Here is a 6,601-nt window from a genome sequence, read left to right as displayed (position 1 = left end):
GGGCCTTGAGTTCAATGCTATTGTCAGCGTGCTAACATGCAGACAGATGGGGGGGGGGAACCATGTTCTAGCAACAGTCCAACGAAATGTCTACTTTTTTAAAATCATAAATCAACGATTGCTTGAATGAATGTTTGTGAAATATATATAAATAAATATGAAAATTCAAAAAAACTAAAAAGAAAAGACAAGAGGTCTATAATATGTGGAGACATACTCTATAGAGAAGGAGGTTAAACTGAATTTAAGCTGCATGACTTGCTTGAGAAAAACACTACTGTCGATGCCTATTGATGAATAAACTCATATGCATGGATTATATATAGACTGCATGCTGTTGTCCAGGTCTATGCAGACACTGTACTGCCAGCAGAGGGAGCTCAAACCTACTCCAACAGGTAGACACTGAAAGCGTTATTGTCTTAACGCTTATTGTATCTACACTATGGGCTGGTGACTGTAGCACTCAGACAGTAACCATAAAGAATCCAGACAGTCCCTCGGCAGTCTGGCAGCCGTAATAAAGCGATCACACCTCAGAGGCTAAATCATTCCATCAGACACAGAGAGCTGGAGGAAACCAGCAGTGACACACTGAACTCTGGAGGACCCTTCGCAATCACTCTGGCTCCCCGTGCTACTCGAGGACCAGGAGGTGAATCTCATCCCACCTCTCAACTGTATGTGTTCTTGAGTTATTGTACGTGACAGCATGTACATTCCAGGCTCTAAGTAAATGGAAAGGTTGAAGCACTGTTGTTTATCTATCATAGGATCCTATAGCTTAACCTTCAGACCATTTCTGATAGTAGGAGATTGGATTGTGGGGGGAAATAGACATAACTATGATAGCTGGTAAATGGCATATTAATTTGCATACATTGTATTATTCAAGCTGGCTACCTTGAGGCAGTAATGCTGAGTGGTGATAATAAAGGCTTCCAGACCCAAGGAAGTCTTCCTCAGTTCTTCTTTTAGAGCTCCCATCTGCCTCTCCTGCTGCTCACAGCGTCCCTGTAGCCTCTGAACCTAAGTGTCAAGGAATAAAACCTCGGTGACAAAGAATAAATCCTTGATGGGGTGCTGCAGAATTTCTTAGCAACTCACCTCCTCCCTTAGCTCTTCTTTTTTTCTTTCCTCTGCTTGCCTCTCTCTCTCTTTCTGTTGAGCCTCCTCTTTCTCCCTCTGCAGGTTCTCCTGCTGTTCGTGCTGCAGCCTCAAGGGGGCCCCCAGGGGAGCTGACCCCCGCACTGCTGCTGCGGGCCACTGCCCAGACTGGACTGTGGGCAGAGAAAAAAACAAACATAGCCAATGTAAATGACTTAGAAACGTTTGTGTTAGTCTGTATTGTTTTTAGAAAAAAAACATTGTAAATATATATATAATTCAAATTATACATGGTATCTCCCATATGCCATTAATTAGTCATGTACTAATTCTTAAATCTAACTAGGACACATCTATCTAAGAAATAGGTGAGTATGGAATCAGAGGAGATTTGACTTGACCTATTGCTAATGACAGTGCTCACATGATAAATGATAGTGTGTTAATTGAATCTTTTCGAGGCCTTTGGGGTAATTCCCAGTCCGGTGTTCTTAATGATGGACCACCAAATCTGATTGAGCAGCAGTATGTGATAATATATAATAATAATAATACATTTATTTATATAGCACCTTTAAAAACAGAGTTTACAAAGTGCTCTACATATAAGCGAGGTAAGAACATAACATCAATACAAGTAAACATTTCAGAAAATACATGAGGCAATGAACACAATAGAGGAATAGAAAATTACAAATACAAAATAAAGCAGAACAGACAAACTAAAATAGGGGAAACAAAGAACTGCATAAAAGGACGACATCACTTAAAAGCAGTTCTATAAAAATGGGTTTTAAGAAGTGATTTAAAAGAAGCTACTGATTCTGCTAGTCTTATCCCCTCAGGTAGGTTGTTCCAAAGTCGAGGGGCTCTGATGGCAAAAGCACGGTCACCCTTTGATTTAAGCCTTGACTTTGGAACAGCCAGAAGGGCCTTGAAGGGCCTTGAAGGGCCCCACCGGAGGATCTAAGGCTGCGAGCTGGCTCATATGGGGCTAACATTTCAATGATGTAGCTTGGGGCCAGACCCAGGCATGCTTCAAAAGTGAGCAGCAAAATCTTAAAATCAATTCTAAAACTAACAGGGAGCCAGTGGAGAGAGGCCAGGACTGGAGTAATGTGATGCCGTCTGTTAAAACCAGTGAGAACCCGAGCTGCTGCATTCTGGACTAGTTGGAGGCGGGAGATGGATTTTTGATCCATGATCTGAGCGTGACAATATGGGTTTGATTTTTGAGATTATTCTTAATTGAAATAAGCAGGACTGGACAATTTTTTGGATCTGTGATTCAAAATTTAATTGAGAGTCAAACATTACACCCAAATTTCTGGCAACAGGTTTTAAATAAGCAGGCAGGGGACCAAGTTGACTCTTGATGAGGCTGGTGTTATTGTTTGGGGAACTGAATAATATGACTTCTGATTTGGAGTTATTGAGCTGAAGAAAATGTGGAGCCATCCAGCAGTTAACGTCAGATCAATCTAAGACAGCAGCCAGGCTCTCTGGGTCACCAGGTCTCAGCGGAAGGTATATCTTTGTGTCGTCTGCATAGCAATGAAAAGATACGTTGTGTCACTGGAGGATTTGGCCGAGTGGAAGCATGTAGATAGAAAATAAAAGTGGACCTAAAATTGAACCTTGTGGTACACCACAGGTAATGTGAGTCGTGGAAGACGAGTGATTACCTATGGTGACCGAGTACGATCTTTCTAAAAGGTAAGAATAAAACCAGACAAGTGCAGTGTCCTTGATGCCAACCCAGGTTTTGAGGCGATCGATTAAAATGTTGTGATCTACAGTATCAAAAGCTGCACTAAGGTCTAAAAGAATTAAAGCGGCGCTCTCCCCCCTGTCTGCTGCTAAAAGGAGGTCATTAGTTACCTTGAGGAGGGCAGTTTCTGTGCTATGAAGTGCTCTAAAACCTGACTGAAATTTCTCAAATATATTATTATGATTCATAAAAGCTAGGAGTTGTGTTGAAACCACTTCTTTTTTTTTGGAAACAACAGAAGGATCAAGCTTAGGTTTCTTTAAAAGAGGTTGTACGATTGCATGTTTAAAAATCGATGGGAAAGTACCACTTGCTAAGGAGCTATTTATAATTAATAAAATACTGGGCCCTACAGTGCCAATAACCTCTTTGAGAAATTTAGTAGGAATAAAATCAAGGCTGCATGTGGCTGATTTCATGTGTGATATAAGTTGGGATAAAAAGGGCAATGATACAGGCTGAAAATGACTAAAATAGTTTTGAATGTCCCTACTGGTATGTAAAACTTGGGTTGGGGGGGTAATTTGTTGTCTTATTTCATTTACCTTATTATTAAAATAATGTAAAAACTGCCTCACACTATTGTAAGGCATCAATAAAATGACAGGGGGAGGGGTTTATGACCTTGTCTATGACCTTGAATAAGACTCTGGGGTTTGAATGATTGTTTAGAATTAAATTGGAGAAGAAAGAGGTTTTTGATTCTTTAACTGCCTTTTGATAGTTATTCATTGCCTCTTTCCAAATATTATAAAATATGTGGAGGGCAGTTTTTTTTCCATTTTCTTTCCTTTCTCCTACAGTCTCTCTTAAGTTCTTTGGTGGATTCATTTAGCCAGGGCTGTGGTGTTCTGTTTAACTTGTTGACCTTGTAGGGGGCAACAGAGTCCAGGACAGTCTGACAGGTATGATTAAAAAGAGAGACCAGCTCCTCAGAAGCAGCAGTAAAACGCTCTGAAAATTTGCTAGCAGACATGGAATTAAAAACCCGGCAATGGGCAGGTGTACTGTGAGTTGTGGGAAGTTGGGATAAAACCACACTGAATAAAATTGCTTTGTGATCAGACACACAGATATCCTTAATTACGAGGTCGAGGATGTGACCCTTTGAATGTGTCGGCTGTTGTATTGCCTCAGTGAGGTTAAAATATTCCAAAGTGTCCATTACATCTTTGACAAGAGTCTGAGACGAGCATTAGACATGTATGTTAAAATCCCCTAAAATAAGAATGTTGTCATATTGTGACATAAAATAAGCTAAAACTTCGGCAAACTCTTGGATAAAAACACTGTTAGACTTTGGCGGTCTGTAGATTATAACAATTATGACAGGGTCTTTAGAGTTAACCATAACACCAAGATGTTCAAAAGATGTATAGTTACCATGTGAGATGGGAGAGCATTTGAAACCTTTTCTATGAATAATAGCAACCCCCCCTCCTCTGCCTGACAGCCGGGGTTGATGAAGGTGGGTAAAATCAGGGGGGGTTGCCTCTATAAGAGGACTACAATCTCCCTCAGATAACCAAGTTTCTGTGATGACATATATACACTGTCACAGCATGCTTGTATGAGTGTAATATGTGTATTGTGTTTGTGTGAAAACATTAGACACATTAAGTAAAGGCCGTAGTCAAACGCAAACATGGGGAGGCCATTTTCCCTTAGAGGGGGCACAACAATTAAGCTACAGTTGACATACAGGCGGGCCATTTAACCTCTGTGTGAGTCACCTTGCAATGTAATGTAAGCAGATGAGCCTGTGGAGAGACAGCATCACCTGGATAGGCGCCATTCTTTTAAAATGTACCGTCCATGTATGTTCACACAGACATGCGTGTGTCTCCAATAACTGAATCCCTGCAGCTCCACATCACCTGCTTAAACCATTTAATTCAGGCCTGCTGATGCATGAAGCATGGTCTCCATGACAACGGGAGGCTTGACTTTGGGCGCAGGGTCCCAGGTAATGAGTGCCAGATAGGTTAGATGGAGATAGGGGTAAAATGAGGGGAGGGCTACGGGTCAGGGGTAAATGAAAAAGAGAGTAGAGGGACAAAGAATTCAGTAAGAAGGGGGGGAGGTACCTCAAGGAATGATTTGATTGTAATGGTAGGCGTTTTAGGACAATTTAGCTCAAAGAACAAATCGAACACATATGTATTCTTTCGTGTATTTTTGGAGTACAACCTAAACTGGGGGGATTTCTCTTTAAAAATGTAAAAACTAAACATCAAAAGGGAAAAAATATGTATTTTCATGGAATCTAATAATTCAGGCTTTGCTTTGAAAATATCAGTAAATGTTTCAATATTGCATCTGCATCAGTGTATTTGACTTGAAGGTACATTAGGATGCCCCGCCTTTGAAACGACTGTGTCTCCCTCTTTTGCAGACACACACACACACACACACACACACACACACACACACACACATACACACACACACACACACACACACACACACACACACACAGACACACTTATATATTAGATATTAGATATCCGTATAGGTTTACCTGAAAGGTTAAAGAGAGATATGTGAATACTAAATGAGTTTATGAGGTTACTATGACTGAGTGTGAAGATAGCATGCAGGTGACGAGGGGTTGATGGAAGAAATAATGATGCAAGAAACAATGAGGAAAAGGTGATGGCAGCCCTTGTGGGGCTTAGACCTTGTGTGTATTTACGTTTCTATCCAACAGTGGACTGTTGGCATTGTTACTCATTCACCAACAGGGAGTCAGCAGGTTGACTAAAACCCTCTGGTGAGTTATTATTTTGGCCAAGAGGGTGTGCGAATGTCTGGTTTAAATCCATGCTCAGCACTGCTCTTGCTGGCTGGATTATGGATTTTATTGACTCACTCACACATATTGTTATTAACACTCCTCCATAGTGTGAATGTCTTGCAGTCCTAGGCAAGTCTTTCAGACTGTAGAGGGGCTATTCCACAGGCTACTTAGTGAAGAAACCTCTTAAGAAATCTCTTGAAACATGATTTGTTTTCATATTTATGTAAGAAAATATAAATTCTCAACTTTAGTGGATACTTTAAGCTCCACGCTAAACACAGAAGGCAGGAGAGTAACACGTATTTTACGATCTAAAAATGGGAGGAAAAAAAATTAGGGACAAAATAGTCAGCAGTAGGATCTTTTCTTGACAGTTGTAGTTAATCACATAAAAATGATATGACTTTGAAATTGTAGTAGTCCCCTGTTGGTTATGTAGGAATGTATATGTGTGTCCCTGCAGGGTGTGGTTAAGGGGTTATTTAATTTTAATTTCAACATGCTGACATTTTTCTGTCCTGAGCCGCTTCAAGTGGGAGCAGTCAACTTGTATTATCTGTAAGCCCACGTAAACAACAGAATAGCTACAAAACGAAAACTAATTTTAAGATTTATATTTTGTGACTGTGTGGGAGGAGTCAACAACCAGCAAAAGATGCAGCAAAGACGACACTCGCACTTTACTGCTCAGTGAAGTGAGCAAAGAGAGAGTTGTTGCCTGAGGTGTTGTGTGTCATCTCAGATAGGTAGGCCCCCTGCAATCCTATGAGAAAATGATTTTACCACTGGAGAGCCATGCGGAGAAAGGTACAGACTGCATGGAGCAAATCAAAGATATTTGAAGCTGCTTCTCGGTGTGGGTGGATTAAGAAGAGGTCATAAATGTAAGGACACTTTTTTGAAAGGTTTGGCAAGGTAGACAA

This window comes from Cyclopterus lumpus, chromosome 14, assembly GCF_009769545.1.
Source record: "Cyclopterus lumpus isolate fCycLum1 chromosome 14, fCycLum1.pri, whole genome shotgun sequence".
NCBI lineage: Eukaryota > Metazoa > Chordata > Actinopteri > Perciformes > Cyclopteridae > Cyclopterus > Cyclopterus lumpus.
The sequence above is the reverse complement of the archived record's forward strand: the minus strand, read 5'-3'. Positions refer to the sequence as shown.